Source organism: Thermobia domestica, chromosome 3 (genome assembly GCF_964235325.1).
Source record: "Thermobia domestica chromosome 3, izTheDome1.hap1.1, whole genome shotgun sequence".
In the NCBI taxonomy this organism is placed as follows: Eukaryota; Metazoa; Arthropoda; class Insecta; order Zygentoma; family Lepismatidae; genus Thermobia; species Thermobia domestica.
Window position 1 is genome coordinate 71,026,474 of NC_137456.1, and position 23,802 is coordinate 71,050,275.

Consider the following 23,802-nt stretch of genomic DNA (forward strand, 5'->3'; position numbering starts at 1 on the left):
TTCTTTTTCGGATTATTTCCTCGAAAATTGTTAAGATGAATTTGTTCATATTTCATAAATAAATGTTTCATTAATAATGTTTTGTAATGTATTCCATAGGGGAAAAATCACAATGGGTAGTTTACTCTTGGGTATGAGTTTCATTTCAAACTATCTTCTCAAAAACGACTTACGTTAGACGATTTTGTTCATATTGTTCATATTTCATAAACAAATTTTCTATTATTATTCTTATAATGTAGCATAAATAACCTCCATGAGAATATACATAAGGGGGTAGTTCGCTCTTGGGGTGACTTTTTTGCTTCACAATTACGTAAAATAGCAGTCAGGCGATTTTGTTAATATTTTATAAACAAATATTTTATTATTAACCCTGCCATAAAGTTATTTCTTACGGAAAATTCTACAAGGGCTAGTTTACTTTTGGAGTGAGTTTTCTTTTGGGTGAGGTTTTCCGAAAACGTCGTATAATTTTGTTCCTATTTCACAGGAAAAATATTTTATTAATAACTGGAGCACAACATGAGTTCGTTTAAGGAATTGGAGCGAGAAAGTTTGGTACGGTGGCTCGTATCCTTTATTCTGTAATAAAATTTTAAAACTTTCAGCACAATATAACAAACATTTATAAAGAACTGGCCTGTACTAAGAGATCAGAAAATATGATTAAGAGCAGGTTCTTGTACATAAAAAAGAATAAATTTCAGTGATATGGGTGGGGCAAGAAATGAGTAACTTTGGCCTGCCTTCCACGCATTAAACCAGATAGTCGGGAGCCTATTGTGTTAGTAACTGATGTTAAGGTTAATATATGACCAAACCATTAAAGGAAAGCAAAACAATAAGATAAATTTTCTTTGGAAAGAGCCAAGAGTAAGGTAGACCTAGTCAATACAACATTTTATCTCACAATAGTGGTCCTGACTTGAGGAAATGTTTGAGACACGCGCACAAGGCATGTTCTCCTAATTTTAATTTTATCTTTCACGTATTCCTTAAAACAGACTTTAATGATTTTTAATTTTTTGTATTTTCGTCTCAATCATCATTTTGCTCTTTAAATGAACCTGTTCTATATGTTAATATTGCGAATATACTCTTCTGCTATTTAAGTAGTTAAGGTGCACACAATATTATTCTTACCTCCTGCCACTACTTTCACCATTTGTTGAGGATGGGCACACATTTCCACTCTGTAGCTCGGTAACTCCATATGCTCGTATTTTACTACATTTTTTTCGCCCCACACCAACCCCAACTCTTCCAAAGAAGGACCAACTGCAAATATAAGTAAAATTGATGATATTCAGTGTACTTTTTAAAACATATTTCTGTTGTACTATGACGAAACATGAAATATTTTTTATACAATGGGCGTAAAGTCAATGCAGTCTTAATTACCACTATAATACTGTATATTTATTGCCTTTATCTACAGTGGCATAACTAAAGGCTTGTGGGCCCTCTGCAACAGCGTGGAATGGGACCCTTTCTCTACGTCCCACTTCATGATTTGGGGCTTAGGGCTCCCGCAATGCGGGGTCTTTGGGAGCCCTTATTTACGCCCCTGGTTATCTATTAAACGCGTTGAACGTCTGCATTCGCTCCTTGATGATTACCTATTTACGTTTTGTAGTATAACCCGGTAGCAGTAAATTTTGAAGGCTGACTCAACTTCCTCCCGTAAGATGAAATTAGATTGATGCCTTTAGGTTCGCACCCCGGTGAAATCCTATTGCTGCCGCTAGTGAGGTTGGTCTTATTGCAGGTGAAAAAAATGAAAGTGGAGAACTTGCGGAATCCCGTCCAATCCCATCGATACCTTTACATGCGTTGCAACTAGGCGACTTGTTTACGTATACTGTATCTTAATTTAATCTTAACAATTATTGTAGTGTGTGAAAAACATGTTACACTACTTCAATATTTCGTAAAATTTATATTAAAAAAATATGAAATAGAATCGCTAGAATAATTTCCATAGGGATATAAAATAAGAAGTCCTGATTGACAGATGGACGCCTAGGCCGAACTGCTGAAGCAAGAATCTTGAAATTTCAACAGTACATACGATTTGTGACGTAAGGTACCAACAAGGAAGAATTTTTGGAAATTGGATGTGGATGAAGCGGTTTCAATGATAATATTAAGATGTCCACATATCGGAATTCCTTAATAGTAATATACTTGATAATGTTTAACTATTGACTTGTCTGTATTATTAAAACTTTGTATTTTATTTACTATTACACAACTATGAGTATTAAAAGGTTGTATGATAAATTTTGTAATAGAACTGACAATTAGAAAGGAGGTAGAAAGATGGAGAAGGAGAACTGAATGAAATTATACATAAACCTATCACTATACAGATTTCTGTTACGAAGTACCATTGTATTTTACTATTGTTTATGCACGTATATATTATGTGTATTCATCTAAATGTACGTGTTGGTTTTTAAAACTTAATAAAACTAAGAGGGAGGTCAAAGTGGTTCCAAAGATGCTTAAATTTTTACCAGCTCTGGGAATACCCCTTTTGACCTTTATGTTAGAAATATGGAATTTGATATTTGAGCTTTCCATTAGATGCTAATTAAGATTTAGATGCTAGTTTCAAAGTTTTTCGATATTTGATCTAGAAGGGAAGAAGAATGATGAACAGTTTGCAACTATTATATTAAGATGTTTACATCTCAAAATTTATCAAGTTTAGAGATATAAAATTTCGTAATTGAACGTGTGTTTCAACGCTGTTTTAATATTTGACCTAGAAGGGAAGAAATAGGGATAGAAACAAAGAGGGGTTGGAAGATTCACTTATCTAGGTCAAATGCCAATAAGCTCTGAAACACATGTTTAACTATTTTAAATGAAATATCTAAAAATTCATTTCTCCAAACTTTTGATTCTGAGATATGGACATTCTATAATTGAAAATTCGACTTGAAAGAGATGGGGTACGTTGGCTCAGTGGTAAAACGCTTAACTGTGATGCGTGGGATTTCTGCTTCGACCCTCGACCTGTCCGTGGGTTTCCTTGGGTACTCTCATTTCCTCTCACATTATCATTCCACCAATTCTTCCATCAGCCTTCGTTTGCCTAAATCATCCCTCTTCCTGAGCCTAACGGGCGTAATCGTGGAATGCTAAACTCAAAGATTTCATTTCATTTTTTCGACTTGAAAACGGGTTAAATGGGGGTATTTGATTGTTATAGAAAGATATTCATATCTGAGAATTCCTTAATTTTAGAGACTTGAATTTTGGTATTTGGATTTTTCGTTTAATTTAATGTATTTACTTATTTATTGTATTTTGAACATAACAAGTTGGTATCTATTCAATGTGAAAATCAATCGATACGTACACAGTTACAACACATGAACTTTTCTACTATTTTCTAAATAATATGCTCAAAAGAGTACATCGGATATAACTTATTCCTAGGTTCCTGGACTTCTTATTTCATCACGACTATATATAGTGCATCTTTTTCTAATAAGCAATATACCAAATATATTCGTACATTGCGATGATTCGTGAAATGTTAGTAGCGTATTTTCCTGTTCGGAAAATGATAGATTGTTCATAATAGACTACTGTTAAATCTATCTCATTATGTATAAGCCTGTTCAGAAAACACAGAAGAAAATTATATATTCTTATTTCAAGGAAATGTAATATGAATACAGTTATGCGAAACATGGTTGCGTAGTTTGGTTTACAACGCAATAATACAATTGCAAGATATAACATCTTTTTAACATTTCCTATTTTAAAAAAATAAATGCTAGTTTTTAATTGCCTCAATGCATACACATATAATGTATTAGTACTCACCATTTTTGCCTAATTATTTTACATTTGAAATTTAACAATCAAACTTACGGTTTCGTTCAAATGTAACATTCAAATTCATATCTATTAACAGTTTTCTTTTTCTTCATCTTTGTATTACTATTATTAATAATGTTAATGGACGAAAATGTTATCCCGAATAGTTCATAAATTGTCTACAAAAAGATTTCTTCTAATTCTTTCCCGATTGGCAAAGTTCCCAAAATAACTGACATATTTCCTCGTTGAATAGCTATACTAGTGCGCTGTATGATAAATGCTCTCCTGATTTTAGCGATATGCGTTGGACAAATTCATTGATAAAATTAACCCCCTCTTGACCCCATGAACCACTTGATTCAGTTGCTATTGTAACAAACAGTATTTCAGCTAAATGAATGAAAAAAAAAAAAAAAAACACGGGTTAGAAGGAAAAGTGGTGGAAATAGTTTAGTTATGTAGGACAAATATTTTTTTTTTTAATCTGAAGCAGATGTTTAATTATTTTATTTGTAAACTTAAATACCTAATTTTATGTTCTTATACAGTACATCTTATTGATATAAAGATATCATTCATCTGTCTCGGCGTATGTAAACAAATTCATTTAAAGTGAAATGAAATAAACAGAACAATGAAGTTGTACTTACTGACTACAAAATTAAGTGGACATACTTGTATATCAATTGGATACATTGAGAAATCGAAGTCACAGGAAATAGTAAGAAATGCCCTAAAGAAAGAAAGAAAAGAAGGCAGGTTTACATTTAATAAAGTTAATACTCTCTTTAAACTGCATTTCATCTTACAATTCGGAAGATATCGCGTGAATGATTTTGCAAACAATACTATTACATGTATACACTTAGATGAGTTACATACAGTATATATATATATATATATATATATATATATATATATATATATATATATATATATATATATATATATATATATCACATACTCAACTGGTTCTAAATACATATTTTCAATAATAAAGTACGACATGCTTCATGAGTACTTGCTCCCACAGACGTTGGAACTGTAACCAAACTTAATCTTCCAACACAACAGAGCATCTTCTCAGTTGTCTCCAGATGTTAGAAACCTTTTGAATCGCCGTTTCCCTGGGAGATGGATTGCCTGTGGTGGACCAATCGCCAGACCCCTCCGCTCTCGTGATAACACCCCAAGGATTTTTTTTATTGGGATATGTCAAGGATCGTGTTCCAGATCTTTCTGCACTTGGTACATGGATTGTTGCGGTTCAAGAAAATATTGATGATACTATACTGTAGTGTGTATGGATGGAGCTCGAATATCGTCTTCACATCCTGAGAGCAACTAGAGAGGCATGTGTAGAAATGTAATTAGCAATAAAATTTTTAGATGTTGAACAAGTTACCAAAAAAAAAAAAAAAAAAAGTCTCCATCTCATATAATTTACGAGCTGTGTTTCATTCTAACTGTAGCAGGACTTTGTGCACATCCTGTATTTTCTATATTTCCCCTTTATGTACCCTTATAAATATGAATAATTCAAATATAGGGTACCAAAACACGAAAAATTTACTGATAAAAATAGACGATTCAAGCCAGTGATGGGCAAAATACGGTCCACGGGTCAGCTGTACCCCTTTGAAAGGTTCTATTTGGCCTGCGACATGGTTCCTGATCTGACGAATGAAAAGAAGGGTAGGTTTCTTCGAAATATTTGTATTAAAAACAGATTGACAAATGAGCATTTAACTGACAAATGAAAACTTCTGATAATCAGATTATGAGAAACTTCCATTATTAATAGGGTTTAGTATATTACAAAAAAAATTGTAAAATGTGTCAATGTTGCTCTTAATAAATTATATTGACCGCATAAAAGTTTTTCTTTTTATTTGGCTTTCCAGAAGAAAATCTCCGTCACTGAGTCAGGCTACAGATAAAAATTGAGTTACATTTCAAATGCATAGATTGCATCCAATCCTGTGTGTTGTCTACCTCAATTCCCAGAATAATTACATTGTGTATAACAGATGTAGCATCAACACTGAAAATACTTTAGCATCATGGAAGGAGCACCACAAAGCATTTTTCTCTGACTATAGAAGCAAATAGAACGTAATATTTTTCGTAATTGGAATCCCCACTCTATTTAATGTGCCCACTGCAAACATTCCTCACATCAGCTGTTTTCTGAACCCCTCATACAATTTTAGAAAAAATATGAATATTACTGCTATCATCATTACACTAATATTCGATATTATCATCTTTGCTATCTAATAAATTTTCAAACTGAATGCACCTCTTTCTGTATTACTTATTTTTATTATCTAATTTCATGCAGTACAAAATCTATAATGGCATAGTCGCAAAGCAATGCCACCCAAAGTAGGTTTATCCTGAATGATATTGCCCGATACTCATCATATTGAATTCTTTTGTTTCTATCTCACGAACAATCCCAATTTTACCTGGTAAAAAGCTCAAAATTACTGACGTAATCAATGTAAAATATTAAAGAAAATATGCTGATAATTCATTCTTCTCGTCTTCCATCTCCTATCCGCACAATCATTACATTAATTAATTATAATGGTGTGTGTATGTGCACAAGTGTACGTGTGTATGTAAGTGTGTGTGTGTGTATGTGTCCTGTAGCTATACAACTTAGCTCCACTCCAGTGTATAGCTTACATTGTTGGCTCTTGTTAATATTAGTTAAATTCACGACGCAATCATAGCAACTGCTCGGAAGAAGTGAGTGAGCTCTTTAAGCGCTATTACCACACTCTTGCTTCCTTATTATTAGTAAAAAGTAAAAATTAATTATTACCATGTAAATATTTATACACATCTAATTTGCTGCAGTCAAGTGTTGCGTACGGATGGCATAAAAGTAACCCTTCACTCTTCCATAACCTTGGCACTCAGAAGAGGTAATGCTATTAGCATGCTTGACGTTTACCCGTAAGATTTACCCAGTTACAAATTTAACAAAGACTGGATGGATACTGAACTGCATTTGTACGAGGGTACAACGGAGAATAAATCCTGCCAAAATTTCATCGTTTGGTTGCTAAGTTGAAGCCCTACCGACTACACTATCGTGAATCTATTAATAATTGTTGCAATCTACTACACAGATATTTATCAATTTAATGGAAATACATGTAGCTGGAAACACGCCAAATGTCTGGATTGGCAACGGTCAAGCGGCAACCGCAGCACCGATTTATTAGTGATTATGTATTAAAACAAAATCCATACTACGTGAAAAGCAATTAGACGGTAATATGTAGTGAATTGAATAGAGGGCGATAGAGTAAAATGAACGGGACCTCTCTAATTTCCGAAGGAGGCAAAATGTTTGCGCTCGGTTATATGGTGCAAGCGTGATGAAAGTGTTAAGATTGTTGGTTATGTAGCGAGGAACAGTGCCCAATGTGATGCCAAAACTCAAGGCAAAACCACATCGGTGAAGAGGAACGATCAGGGGAAAACCCTCAGTAACAGGTCCAGCCAAGCATTAAAACGGATTAGCACCCATAATCGCCATGCGAATGCAATGCAAGTTACGGAGAAACTCACGCTACACCTCCCACAACCTATGGTGACAATCACAATCGGCCACAAGTTACATGAAATAGTCATACGGGGTTGCATGGGCCAAACCGTTAATAAGGGGCCATAATGCTTTAACACGACACCAATAGTGCCGCGAATATGCAACATGGACCGCTGATGTCTTAAAACGTATGATATGGTTGGATGACTCTTCCTCCACCTTATTTCAAATCACAGACTGTGTTTATATGTGACAGATGCCCAAAGAAGCAATGACCCGCAGTGTCTCCGTCCAACAATGAAACATGGTGACAGCTCTGTAATGCTGTGGGCCGCAGAATCTCTAGTCGGTTATTTGCTTGCGATTACCGGTCACGCTGTTACCCGTAATTATGCCGCCATTTTAGGAACATTGTTCAGCCTATTGTTTAGGTTATGTTTCCGATGAAATACAGCCATTTACACAGCTGTAGATGTTGCGAATGTTGAGGAAAATTGGAATAAAGTTGGACAACTCTCCGCCCAGTCCATGAACCAGAACATAATTAAAAATTTGTGATCCGTTTTGGAGACTCGAATCTGACGCAGATTTCTACTTCATATTCTCTCACGGAACAGAATGATCCACTGCACATGGTGTAATATCCCACATGCTATCATTCATGACCTTTATGATTCGATTCCACTTTGCACCAAGAGTTGTTCTGAGATCGAAAGGTTGTTTAGCGCCATATTAGCCTGGTAAGATACAGTTTTTCAGCTGTTTCCATTACATTGATAAGTATCTATATATTATCTCGTGTATGATTATGTATGTTAGAAGAACACAAAGTGTTTGTAGACGTGATACTTGCTGTTGCCAAATAAATGAGAGTTAGCATATGCAAATAAGATATAGGTAGTGTTAGAACTGAGGATGTTTGTTAAATATTATGATTTACGATTACAGAAAGATTATGAAGATATGAAGAAGTATTAGCAGTGGCGTATTTAGGGGGGCTTCCGGGCTTATATTACTTACTATAGTAAAGTAAGTAATATAACTTACTATACTTACTATAGTAAAGTATAGTATTACTTACTATAGTAAAGTATATGAAATATCTTGCAGAATATCGACATTTTCAGGCAAAGCCCCCCCCCCCGAAACAAAATCGTAAATACGCCACTGAGTATTAGGAACGAATGTGAGTTCAATGAAGATTAAAGATGTAGTAGAATTATAAGAGAGATACGACGAAAATTGAGAATAAAGAGATATATAAAATATTGAGTTGCTTTAGCGTATAGGAGTTCTGACTTGGTAGTAATAACATCCTTTATGGTATACAAAGAGATTTAGATTTTATAAGATCAACTTTCTTATTTGGGAACTATACTAATTAAATGAATTGAGTATACAATCATTAAGCTAACAATGTGCATATCAAGATAAGTGAAATAAGTGTAAAACATTTACCTTACTTCATAGCCAACTTGATTTTGTCCTTCTATATACATTGATTTGGATTCTATGTCACCTCTATCCGTGGAAAAAATCTTCATCTCATATACAAATACTTCGGGGATCCAGAATTCTTTTCTTTCTTCTGGATTTAAAATCCTTGGCGAGTTCTTGTTTCCTGTTTGAGATGAGAAGTTCAATCGAATATCTGTCCAGCTGAACACGAACTTCACATCTGCTACTATCGTCTGAAGAAAGAAAAATGTAGCAGAAGCAAATTATTAATTTTCCAGAATTACTTTATATTTAAAAACAACATAAATTGAATTGATAAATTCAGAATGTCACATTCAAAGCTGTTGTCATACCCTACTGTTTGTACTATTAGCACAAATATCCAGAATAAATATGTTTTCCAAGTATATATATATATATATATATATATATATATATATATATATATATATATATATATATATATATATATATATATATATATATATATATATATATATATAGTACAATTAGTCTAATGGCAAACGCGTGCGCCTTTAGTGTACGGTGCCCAGCTTTGATTCACGGTAAAAGAGCATTGAACGCGTTACAGTGGTTCAGATTAGGGCTATTCCGATAATCGAGTAATCGATAACAATTCGATAAAATTTCAAAACCGTTTTGTCGATAAAGAATTTTATTTTTTTCGAATTATCGAACTTTCGAGACTCTCGAGGTGTTCGAGACACTGGAAGTGATCGAGACTCTCGAAATGTCCAAAACACTCGAAGTGTTCGAGACTCTCAAAATGTTCGAGACACTCGAAGTGATCGAGACTCTCGAAATGTTTGAGACACTCGAAGTTTTCAAGGCACTCGAAGTATTCGAGACATTCGAAATGTTAGAAACATTCGACGAGTTTGGGATACTCGAACTGTTCGTGAGTCTCGAATTATTTGAAAGCAGCAAATATTGAAAGATCTCAGTGTGGTCGCAATTTATGGAGTCATTTGAATATTTGAAAAGTTCAGTATTATCGGAGTGTTTAGAAGAAACAATGCAAGTGGGATTGTCATAGGTGTACATGTACTACATATATGCAGTGTGTTCATTTTAAAACTTGCCTCTTTTGAGATGAAGTGAAAGAAAAGTTTCTTTCCACAAACTCGATACTCAAACTTTCGATAATACCCGAAACTTCGATAATACTCGAACTTTCGATAATTTCGAGTATTATAATACCCGAAACTTCGATAGTAGTCGAAATTTCGATAATACCCGAAATTTCGATAATTTCAAATACTCGAACGCTTTCGAGTAACCGATGACAATTCAATAAATTTTCACTCCCGAAATTCGATAGGTCCTCAGCCTTATCGAACACCTCTAGTTCAGATTATACCTTAAACAGTAGGTCCATATCTCTTATAGCCAAGGAGCTGATAAATTTTGAAATTGTTTGCATTTGTTCCACGTATTCAATAAGAAACTTAAAACAAAGAACCATTATAACTAATGTGCTGAATCACTAATTGTATAGAACTGAAACTTACATGGAATATTAATGATTAACTCATAAATTACGAGAAATTACATGTAAAATCAGGGTTCAAAATGAATTGATTACAACCAAAAGATATGAATGAAATAATTGTTAATGTTAATTACTTGCAGTTGGTACTTTCAACATATATTTTTCAATATTGATCTGTAAAAGAGAGAATGAATTTATGAACATGTTACAGGAAACTAGGTATTTATATTTTGAAGGAAAGTGCTACAAAACAAACATACAGTAAGACGTCGATAATCCGAACGTCAAAAATCCGAAAGCGGTTCTTAAAAGATTTTTACATTTTGTCGTAGCGCTAGCGAAAAACAAACAATAGGGTTGTCCGTCGGCGTTCTGTGAAGTCAGTATTTTTTAAAAAGCTCATGCATATGTAATTGTTTGTCTTACTTGTTTTTATTTTCCCTTAGCCTATAGAAGTTAAGTTTTAAGTATGAGTTACAAGAACAGTGTAATTTAGTGCGCATGCAGGTTCCTCAGAAACACTAAATGTAACTAGCCTTACGTACGTATTGTAATTGCTGTATGTACTATATAACCACTGTATCATTAAAAGAACATACCGTACAGTATATTTAAGCCTAAATGGCATTTTCTTGGGTCAGTTTCAAAAATCCGAACAATTTGAAAATCCCAACTATTTGCGGTTCCAATTAGTTCGGATTTTCGACTTCCTACTGTAATTCGAAATGGAGGCGCTCACATTTAGCAACTTCTCAGCGTGGAAGCATATTGTAATATGACTAAAGCATTTTGGTGAAGGGCGATTAATATTTTATTGATTTTGGCTCAATATTTTGTAAACCTTGTTATATTAAATGCAAATAAAATTAAATCCCCAGTCTGGTGCTGTAGGCCATTCACACATGCACAAAAATCAAGGAAGTCTCATAATAATTTAAAACTATGTCTAGTTAAAACATTCTTCTAAATAGGAAATATAAAAATTTGTTACGTAGCAATGTATCAAGGAAATAATAACACTTCCTACTTCACGTTATGAAGTAACTCTAAAAATGTAATGGTAAGCGGAAGAAATGACGCTACCAAAACTAGGAAGAAAAGGTAGGTGGACGAAAAAGATTAGGGAACTAGAAAGAGTTCTGAAGTGACCGTCTGACTAGAAGGATCGACATCTCTAAAATCTTCACTCGTCAAAGTCTGGCTGAGTACAATGCTGGTTGCTAATTGATATCATACTTTATTATTCGACCTTGTCTCAAAATTCGTTTAATTCTTATCCTATCTTCAAAATTCATTATGACAGTTATTATAAATTTTAACGTAAGGCCTCAGCACCAGATTTGGGTAATATTCTGATCTGATATCTCTACTTTTATTTCTACAATCTAATTCATCCATCTTAACTAATTATTTGCTCTACCTAAAATTTAATGGTTAAGTTTATTATGAGAAAACTCTTCAAATTGCCCCCATGCTATTATGGTTATTAATACATTGAATTATGTGTGGATATAATTGTATATGTCAACGTCCGGATTCTCGGTCCAATATGTTGGCATATGTTAATATTTTTAACAAATGCAAACTGACTGATTTTATCTTTACCTCACAGATTTATACCCTGCTGGACGACGATCATTCAAGACATCAAATTTGAAATAATGTGTGTCAGAAGCGAACACAAACTTAACTTACTTTTTAATATTTCAGCACTGCCGTGCCATTGTATGTGTGTGGGGGGGTGAGGAGGGACAAGCGGAGCGACGGCTGCGGGCGCCGAAGTAAAGGGGGCAAAATTCGGGAGGATGTGCATACCCATATATATAAAATGGAAGGAAACAAGTAAAAAAAATGTGCTCAATATCAAGGAAAAGCAGAGTTTATTTTTGAAAATTTTCTTACACTTTTCGCCAACCATGGTGTCGCTTTGCGGTTGGTCTGTTAACTTTACTCATATGTACGGGGGTGTCGTCATATACTCTCGCTGCGGGCATTGTCTCCACGGCATGGCACTGTATTTCAGAGCGCCAAGTTGTGGCGAAGTTTGATTTGTACAGTACAGTGTGGCGAAGAATGTTTTGAGCTGTACAGAAGTCTCATTCAGTATAATTGCATCATTTGAAAAATTTGTTCTACTCATGGAAAATTGTATACTAGACTCAATATAGTATACTAAACTAGTATCCACCCACTCCAATGATTATTTGAGATCTTTTATGAGTTCTGTTTTTTATGGCCTACTGTTAAGTGTAATTTAAACTTAGAATGATGTAATAAATAAATCTTATTTTTGAATTTCTTTAATTATTACACTTACTCCTTCCATGATATTAACCGAAAGTATATCCAACATCTCAATATTCAATGAAAACATCACAGGTTTACCTAAAATAAAAGTATATTAAAAAATTATTATCACATTACTTAAGAGCAGGATCAAATATTTAATGAAATTTCAGTTAACATAAACAGATGTTTATTTGTGCCTGTATTAGAGGTTTGCACGGGATCAGGCCGAGCCCGTGGACTTGAGTCCGACCCGCGGACCGGATTCGAGCCTACAAACCATGTATTACTTCGGGCCTGGACCGAGCTCGGACCGTAAATTTTTAAATATACAACCACATTTCTCGGGTATTTTCGGGCCTAACTATGTAAATATACTGTACAACGACATTGCACTATTCTTTCTGGAGAAATTTTTAAAAGACAACTGCAAAATTAAACCTCTAATTGTTGTAAACAAAAATACAATTTTGCGTTATTTATTAGATTTCTCTAATTCAGGCTTATTTGATTATAACACGAGCTCGGGCCGGGCCTAAATGATAAAACATATTTCGGACTCGGGTCTGGCCTCTCATTATAAATTCACGGGCCTGGCCGGGCACAGGCTAAAAATTCCGGCCCGTGCAGACCTTTGTATAGAGTACCTTTACATTCTACAGAATGAGTGCAAAGTGGGTTAACCCGAATAATACGTTCTTACTTGAAGTTGTGTAATTGAAATAACGTGACAAAGGTTGGAACTGAAATGTATCTGTTTACTGTATTAATCTTACAAATTTGGAAACAAATCAACGAACACAATGGGAAAAAAGAAGAAAGAAACGAAAGTTAAGTACGATGTCTCGCGTTTAAGTCTTATAAGCTGACTGGCAAATGATAATATTCCTAGAATTTGGAGGATTCCACTGTAAACTGTACCCCTCATATAACCTCGATGCTGAAAAAGAATGCTAAATTTCAACAAACAACCAATATGATACATGAAGTTTGAATGTAAGGCTGGCCGCACACTAAGGAAGCAAACGGGTGGAAGCAAGTCTTGCGCGTCATTTTTGTTTCATTGAGATTTGTCAGAAACTAGCTTCCCATACAGTTAAATAGGTCGGCCACACATTGAGCGTGCGCGTGTTTCAGGATCACTTGCAGCTCCGCGTAACGCTTGGAGCAGTGCTATATGCGTACCCTCATTTCTTTGTTTTTGTGACAAAATTCCAAGATGAGACCGGGATCTGGGCATGCACAGACTGACATGAACGACTTGCCGTCTGTTGTTTGTGTTTTACTGTAAATCGTGTTGCTGTGGCATGACGTCACGCCATTCCCCGGCCTCTTTTTGCCCATTTAATTTGTTTAGGAATTGGGGGATGCCGTACATATTATTTGGAGGTGGGGGGACGGCGTCCCTCCGCGTTCCCCCGCACTTTTACCCATGGTACACTGAGGAAGCAAAGAGTTAAATTGCTCCGGACAAAACTGATTTGCAACACTTGTTTCTACTCGTTTGCTCTCTCAGTGTCCACGGTAGCTTCACATCCACGGCGCATTTTAACCAAAATGAAGTACAATATCATGAATTCACTTTGAGTGCTCATAGTGAGTGCATGTTTTAAATATATAGATGTCAAAGAAGAAGTAAATGTAGCCATATACAGTATCTGTATCCTTTCAGGCTTTCGGGGATAGCTTCAGGCCCGTATCCACGGGGGAACAAGAGGGGCCGGGCCCCCCTAAATTTTTCTTGGCCCCCTCTAAAATTTTCAAGGAAGGCTTGCAAAGAAAACTCGATTAATTCTGTGTGTAAACACTAAGAATAAAATGCAATATAAAAGAGTTTATTCCAAGAATTTTTCCATTTTAACTATTTGATGAACACTTCTAAACATATTTTAAAGAAGTTAAAGTAAAGTTTATCAGTCTTCTCGAATCTCGATATGAAATGACACAAAACATATTGAAGCAAATTTTAACAAAAAGAAGGAATAGGTTCATAATACTTCATGCCACAATTGTAATAGCGATCTGGAAGGTAGGAGACGAAGTGTGAAGTGCTTGCTGCAAGCCAAATCATAAAAGTAGGAGCAGGAACAAAGCGTTTATCTTATTGCAGTAACGGCGATAGGTTATTGTTATTCTATTGTGTAGTTGTAGTACATACATGCATTGCAAAATCCTCGTCAACAGCAAACCTTAGATTAACTGTGGAACAATTAGTTGTGAATTGAATTAAGAGTTCCGAGTTCCGTTAAAGGCGATTGATTCTAGTAGGGTCCAAATTATTGTGGTGTGATATGTAAAACAAGAACTGTGGTGGAATATTCACCGAAAAAGTAATGGTTGCAAAGACTTTCATATGTTTGTTCTCGTAGAAGAATGAAGTTAAGCAAAATTACCTTAATTAGATGAGAACTGAGCAAGTGAACATATCTAACGTTTAAGTTTAAGGATTAAATTCCGGATTGTAGTAATTTAGGAGCCAGGACTAGTAAAAATTTGCAAGATTTAGAGGAGAAATTAAGTAGCAAAATGTTTTGTATTGTACTTGGGGTGGGGGATCCCATGGAAGTAGCTAGTTTTCATATAAAAACGTTTTAAATTGGAACTATTTCTTAGTCGCGTAGGCGTAATAATGTTGTAATTCAACATGAAAGAAGCAGTGATGCTTTTACTCGATACTAGATGGGTGTAGCGTTTTACTTACATTGAGAAAAATCCCTTCTCCGGACTGTGGTATGTTGTACAAATATACAGAATCCTCTTGCTTACTACAAAAATCAGAACGGAGCATACGTTATCCGTATGCTACATAGGCGCTGCCCTTAGGTGTTACATCATGCCGTTGCAGGATGTTTGATGTCTAACAGTACATACATATATGTATGTTACCTTCGTCAGCTATATGTTATATACGTCCATTTGTATGTGAATTCTACGACTTATCAAAATGATAGTCGTAAACCTGGTTCGTTTGCAAAAATAAAAATTTGAAGTGGTAGTATTTCTTCCTCATGTAAAAATTAGCTTCGATATGTAAATACCATTAATCTCACCTTTTTTTAATAAATATGACAACGTCTATAAATGGTGTTAAACTGGTTTATTATTTTGATATAACTTAAATATCCTTTTCTTTAAACTGTTAAGTACACAAAATCACTGACTAGGTAACCATAAAACATGTCCATATCAACAACTATCCCATAATAATCATTTACATATATTAAAAACATTCTTCTTTTGTTAATATGAAATGAACATTCTACTAAGCACAGTGCATATGTATGAGTACTTTCTGCCCTAGGTACAGGTAAATATTACTCAAGCCAAAGTATTTTGTTGTATAAAATGTCGCTCGACAAAGGGACTGAATATAAAAGTCATGAGTAGGCTTGGCTTTTATCTTCAAGAACCACTGGTCCGTTTACATTAATGTTCTTATATTAGATATGTCCATCATATTTTGATCACACCTTGTATATCTATTCATTATATTTCACATATACATATATATATAAATACATTCATAACAATTCTTTCATTTTATCAATATTTATCTTTAATTACATTAATGATATTTATTTAATTATTATCCACTATATTATTAATATATTTCCTTATTAAAATATCGTCGCTTATTTAATTAATCGTCGACGGGTGCGATTTCGAAAAAATATAAAGGACAAACGTGGGTTACAAATAATATTAATCCTTACGGGCGCATTAAATAACAAATAAGTCGGATGTTGCATTTAAAGGTATACATAGTAGCACTAAGATGTTATAATAAAGAAGAATTTCTTTCAAGGTAGTCGTTGGATAATTGATTTTATAGAATAGAGCTTCTTTTTAACATAATCTTTGATAATTAAGTTTTCAACACAAATCAATCTAATATAATTAATCTTTGCTTTTAATTAATTATAAATCGAATTATAATTCCTCATATTAACAAGAAAGAAAAAAAATCATTTGAAAATTAATTTTCCAGTCTACCTAAAACTCTATTTAAGCATTTCAAGTAATTTTAAGAATCGTTTTCATTATTAATATTAACACATAAACTTAAAATGAAAATTTACAAGAATCTACAACTAACATGAATTTAACCTAATTTCAGTAACGGTAATCAGGTTACATTCGAACTTGCATACGGTTCTAATAAAGTACACTGTACTGCGCTATCATGATTAGGTTCTACATTGTGTTGTACATGTCTTTCATCGTGATTCTGACTTTGGTATGAAGTCCCATCTCTTGATCTCCAATTACGTCTATCCACGTAGTTCGCTGCATTTCTGGAATTTCGCTCAGTACTTCGATTATTTTTATACCTACTGCTGTTGAGTGATCTGACATCATAATTACCATGATTAGTTAGGTTAAGCGGATTCCCCACATAACCTTGTCTATTTGGATCATTTTGATTGCTAGAGTATACTCGGCTTAGGTTAGGTCCTGTATTATTATCACTCCGAATATTTAAATTCCGAACAGGCACCAAATGATCTGAATTATTCTTATTTTTACCCATTCCTGATTGTGGGTTCATGGCATGGTATTGAGTTTCGTAACATTGGACAAGCATCAATAAATGGCTGAAACTCATACACTGTGTGGAAAATAAGATCTGTTGCAGTTTAAATGGAAGTAAATTTCGAATCGATGCTATTATTCTCGATTCCGATTGTAATGGATTAACGACCTTTAATTCGTTGTAGACATTTACAACAAACTCTACAAGAGATTTATGCAATCGAGGATTGAAATGTTGATTTCTAAGGGTGGCATCTCTATTTGCCAGCAAAAAGTCATTTTCATAATTTGCGATCAATGCCGCTTTGAATTCCTCATATGTACTAATATGATCACGTATTGCCTTAAACCATAAGGAACAAGGTGGGAGTAATACATGGGGTATTAATTTCATATATTGTGATTTATCTATACACATTATATTACATTCGTCTTGGAATTTCTCTAAGAAAGAAGTGGCATTTTCATTACACTTACCACTGAATTTGCTCATAGCTCGAATTTCACTCATCTTAACACTTAATTTTACCTTCCCTTTCTCATTCCTTGTTCTTGTTGAGTGATAGTTCCTATCCGTGACGTGCTGTGTCGTGACACCATCTAAGTTTCGCTCATCAATACTCTTCGGACAACTTTCTTCTAGGATAATATCCTCATCAGATCCCGGTGAAGGCGAGTTCATCTCTGATGGGTGAGGAAACTCAAAGCGATCACTATCCAAGTTATTACGGAAAATGTTGTCTTTAGCCTGTAACGTTCTAATCTCTTCCTGAATAGTGGCTAATAACTGTGTATTTACACGTATGTTATTAGAATTGTTGCTAACCTGGATCTTTTGCTGTTTAATGGAAGATTCTATTACTTCTAAATCTTTTTTTACAGCACAGATTTCTTGATTTTGGTGATTGTGCTTTTCCTGACAATCATCGGATATTCTTTTTAACTTTTCCTCGAACTGTGAAGATAGGTCGTTCACCACCTGGACAATTGTTTGTTTCGTTTCATCTGATTTCTGTTCTATCCGTTCTATCCGTCTACTTAATTCTTCATATTGCTTGTTAGCTTCGTCAAACTTCAGTTCTATCTTCTGTTCCATGGTCTTGTTAGATTCGTTGAACTTATGTTCCATGATCTGGTTAGCTTCGTCAAACTTCTGTTCCATTCGTCTACTTAATTCTTCATTTTGTTTGTTAGCTTCGTCAAACTTCTGTTCCATTCGTCTACTTAATTCTTCATTTCGCTTGTTAGCTTCGTCAAACTTCTGTTCCATTCGTCTACTTAATTCTTCATTTCGCTTGTTAGCTTCGTCAGACTTTTGATCTATGGTCTGCTTTAATTCTTCGTATCGCTTGTTAGCTTCGTCAGACTTCTGCTCTATGGTCTGCTTTATCTCGGTAGACATTTGCATCATTTGTCGCTGTAAAGCTAACAAGATATCTTCCGATGTCAATCCTGGTGTTACACTAGTCTCTTCGCTGTCACTAGTATTTGATTCCTGCAGCATTGTTTCGTTGTCCATTTTTCTTATGATTACTTTACCACTTCGTAATACGGTTAAGTTCGTATTCATTAAACGTAGGATAAAAGTAAATTCAATCTTACTCTTCTTCGGGAACTGAATTTACAAAGTCCCGGGTGAGGTAAACCAAATTTTTACAACGACTTATCAAAATGATAGTCGTAAACCTGGTTCGTTTGCAAAAATAAAAATTTGAAGTGGTAGTATTTCTTCCTCATGTAAAAATTAGCTTCGATATGTAAATACCATTAATCTCACCTTTTTTTAATAAATATGACAACGTCTATAAATGGTGTTAAACTGGTTTATTATTTTGATATAACTTAAATATCCTTTTCTTTAAACTGTTAAGTACACAAAATCACTGACTAGGTAACCATAAAACATGCCCATATCAACAACTATCCCATAATAATCATTTACATATATTAAAAACATTCTTCTTTTGTTAATATGAAATGAACATTCTACTAAGCACAGTGCATATGTATGAGTACTTTCTGCCCTAGGTACAGGTAAATATTACTCAAGCCAAAGTATTTTGTTGTAATTCCTGACCGCCTATATTGTTTCATACGGAAAGTATGTATAGATGGAACACTTATACAGAAAGTGTTATAAAACATACGTTTTCAGTTATACGCTTGCTGTACGTTAAGTCCAAAAACTACAGGATTTACAAATGTAATCTTCGATATTACGTATGTCGCATACATTTTTTCTCAGTGTAGCTATGAATAACATTATAATATTTTTTAAGCTGTTTTGGTATGTGTTTTCTTGGTATAGCGTGCAGGTGGTTCATTTATATAAAACGAGTTTAATTTAAAATTTTAAGCAAGAACTTAGTGTAAATATTTAAAAGAAAATACAACTGTAATTGTAAACAAGGGAATTACTTCAAAGTTACCCGTCCACCTAATTTTTAACAAAAAACATAATGAAATCTACAATCATCAATTTCTACCTACTCATTTTATGTTCTGTTACGTTACCTTTTGGGTGTGAGTACGGGGGTGGAACCACAATTACATATGGAAATCCATTATTAACCTAAAGGGGAGACTGGCGGGCCGCGCGGAGCACGGTTGTGTGTAGTTAATGGGGAGTGCGGGGTTGAGAGGGAAGAATGAGCGAAGCTAGAATCCGAAGTAAGGTGGGATGACGCTGATGTTACTAGGTTACTTAGGTTAGGTTATGTCTACTTCGCACTTACCTTAGTACGTACTTAGGTTTGTAGTAGAGACCTGCACGGGCCGGGCCTGGCCCGAGGCCCGAAGCCCGGCCCGGCCTGCGGGCCGACACTGTTATTTCTTTGGGCCGGGCTGGGCTTGGGCTGGCCGACACTGATTTCTCTTAAGATCGGGCCGGGCTGGAGCCGATCAATTGCAATTCTTTAATAATTATTGACTTTCGTTAAACGATAATTGGTATAAAGCCAAACGTTGAAGAAGTGTGTCCGTGAAAAATGTTACAAAGAATGCAATAACTATTTACATTTTGTGTTGCTTAGCGGCTCCACTTCCACTATAGAGGATTGCAGGCATTATATGGTAAATTGAGCTCTGACCTTGACCTTCACTGAACTCAAAATATAAAAAGAAGGGGTGGGAATGTTTTGCCTGTCGCTAAACAATATTGCCGTCTTTAGTTTATGCTAAAAATCAATAAGGTTAGATTTTTGTTACAGGGAATGGAATTTTTGTTCTCTCGATGACAGGCAAAGTTCTAGGAGGCAATGGTACTATTCGGGAGGCAAGCGTCAGGTTGTGAACCCAAGTTTAGAAAATGTTTCTGAGGGTTCGGTCAAATTTAGTACTAAATTTTGAGAAAGATTGGGGCTCGAGCTATTTTTTTAAAAAATTTATCGGGCCCGGGCCGGGCTTGGGCCAAGAATTCTGAAAAACTTATCGGGCCGGGCCGGGCCGGGCTCGGGCCGAAAATCTCCAAAACTTTTTGGGCCCGGGCTGGGCCGGGCCTAGGTACGTTCGGGCTGGATTGGGCTCGGGCCGAAAAATTCGGCCCGTGCAGGTCTCTAGTTTGTAGAGCTCTCCTATCTCAAGCAGAAACGCGTGAACGATTGTTGGTGGTCTTTGTTCTTTCATTCATTAAGGCAGGAATATTCAAAAGATTAACCTCATTATCAACATCATGTTTTACAAATGTTAGTACTGTCAATTCACATCCAGCGCAAAGACCCTGTACACTTGCAGGCATGTTTACTCGAAAATTATCCACAATCCAAAACCGTCCTGAACCTAGAGACAAGTAGTTTCCTCTACTTGCGAATTAGTCCCGTCTTTATAACCGCTTATCAAAAGGTATTACACATAAATTACGCTTCACTTACATGTTATCAAGCACACAAGTAATCAAATTATCAAATTCTTGTAGGTAAATTTTCAAAATTTTAAAATTTTGATAAAAACGGAAGGGCAACTTCGCAAGTTAACGCTAAACAAGATCCTAAGTAAAGTTGAATTTCCTTATTTCACAGTAGATCACCTCTCGTTCTTGATCTTAATGTTGGTATTATATGTGGGACTATTAAAATATTTATATTTTAATTTTAATTCGTGTAGTTAGTAATACCCATTCAATAAAATTCACGTTTTTTTAATGTAGATTACAGAATGTTAACTTAATGTGTGTGTATAGAGGGGATAATAAAATTAAGTAGAAGCAAACTACTTAAACATTCAAGAGGAGATATGATGAATTGCTGATGTTACTATTTGATGAAATATAATGTGGTTGGCTCGCCCCCCCCCTAACTTCTACCGGGCCCGGTCTACATTTTTGGGCTGGCTACGGGCCTGGATAGCTTCAACAAGTACTGACCAAACTTGGCACGTTTCTAGTAATTGAAGATAAAGTTGATTGTTTAACAATGGTAGCCTCCAACAATGAAACTAACAACAATATGTGAAATCGACATGTACCATTCCCTAGATATTTCAATCATGAATGGTGTGCCAAGTTTGGTCAGTTTCTGGTAGGAAGTATGGAAGATAAAGTTGATTGTTTATTTAATAATGAAGGTCTTCAACAATGAAACTAAACAACAATATGTGAAATAGGCATGTGCCATTCCCTAGATTGTGGCACCTGCCAAATTCTCACTATTCAGTGTCAAATTCTTCAGGCGTAGCCATAACACTTCATTACTCTGTTAAGATCCAACAACAGAGAACAAGCAGTTGCCGTCTCGGTCTGCGTACGCTTCGATCAAAATGCTCCCGAAATTTTGCCTCGCAACCAAGAAATGAGGATAAGCGTCCGATCTATTCTAAGCGCGGCGTTGTGAATGTTTCTGGAGCACGCGCTCACTCAATGTGCGGCCGACCTATATGAATGGAGAATTGATGTCCGTCATACGTCAATAGTGTGAAAATGACCTGCAATACTTGCTTCTATCCGTTTGCTTCCTTAATGTGCGCCAGCTTAAAGGGCTCCATACACATACATACGTATATGCATGAAGAAACCATCCAACTTGGATTGAAAATGATAAAACCACAGGCAAGTTGATCGTGTGTGGCGTCGTTCATGCATCTTGAAAGTTTTCAAAATCTTCTGTAAACTTGCGTGATGGTTTATGCCGTTCTTCATGCAAGTTAATCATATATGTGCTCGTTCATGCAAGTTGGTGGTTTTATATTTAGGTCCGTCAATCACAATAGTGGAAGAAATCACGTGACTCTTTAATTCGTAATGCTAAGGTCGTTAAGTTGGACAGCATGTCGGTACGTGTGGGGGCAAAGAATTCTTCAAGAAACAAATCTTTCGTGCATGTTGGTCATGCAAGTGTGTGCGTCTATGTCCTCCTTAACAGTGGCATGTTAAAGATGTATAGAAGGCAGAGGTGGCTCCAGAGTTCTACAAAACAAGAAATGTCATCAACTGTGGGCTCTGCCAATCCCCGGTCATTGTAACATCCAGTGATTTCTCACTTTGAAGGCATAACAACGAAATCGCCATTGAATGATCAGTATATGTCTTACATACAGAATTATTAAACTTAATATTAGATTTTAGCTATTCAAGAAAGGAAAACAGTTGAAATTCCCAGCACTCCTCAACTTCTTTCTTTAATTTTAATTTCTTAATTCTGTAAAAATCGTTCGGTTACACGTAATGATGTAGTTTTTGATAGATACACACTCGACCAATTTTATATGTATATACAGACCATAGTATATACCCACCTCATATACACCTTATTATTGTATGTACCCCTTATACGCGTATATAGTAAGAACTGACAATCGAAATTAAAATATTACACCACATTTTATAACTTTAGACTGTCTGTAAGACATAAGGGTAAATACTAATACAAAATAGAAGAATTAGGAAAATGTTATAATATTAATAAATGGGGAGGAAAGAGGTAACAGAAAACTGATTCATATTTTATTTGTTCCATAAAACTACATGACACGTAGATCAAGATTTTAACAATAAACCCCCCGATAACACAAAATATTAAGTACATAAAATGAATATTTGAAGCACCAACATGGAGTTTTACTGCTGTTATCTATCATCTCCTACAGCTTTTCCTCCTCAACCACCTTGACCTCTAATTTGCGTCCTGTGGTCCCAATAAAATACATCTACGCCATGCCCTTAATCTAACCTCGTTGTAGCAAGCATATGCACCACCATGGCTTGTTCAAGGGATTCCCCGGAACATTGAACGGGAGGGACCATGTTTTCCCTCCCACGAGAGAGAGAGAGACATGGAGTTTCATTCTTGTATAAAACGTTGCGATTCTTTTCATAATTTTGACCTAAGATTAACCTGATTTGGTTTATCTTGATCACAATAATGCATAAAATAAACCATTTTATTGTGTGTAGACTTACTAAACATTATATGACGTACTTCCAAATTTCTTCACTTATTTACAGTTCGTTCAGTCTTGGACTTATGTAATAAAGGAACGTGTCACTGACATATAGGCGTATTTCACATCAAACTTTGTCTTTTATGTAGTTGACATTTCTCTCATATAATCGTATTGAATATCATATTTTACTACATAAAGAGTGACAAGATATATTAAATAAAAAATTAGT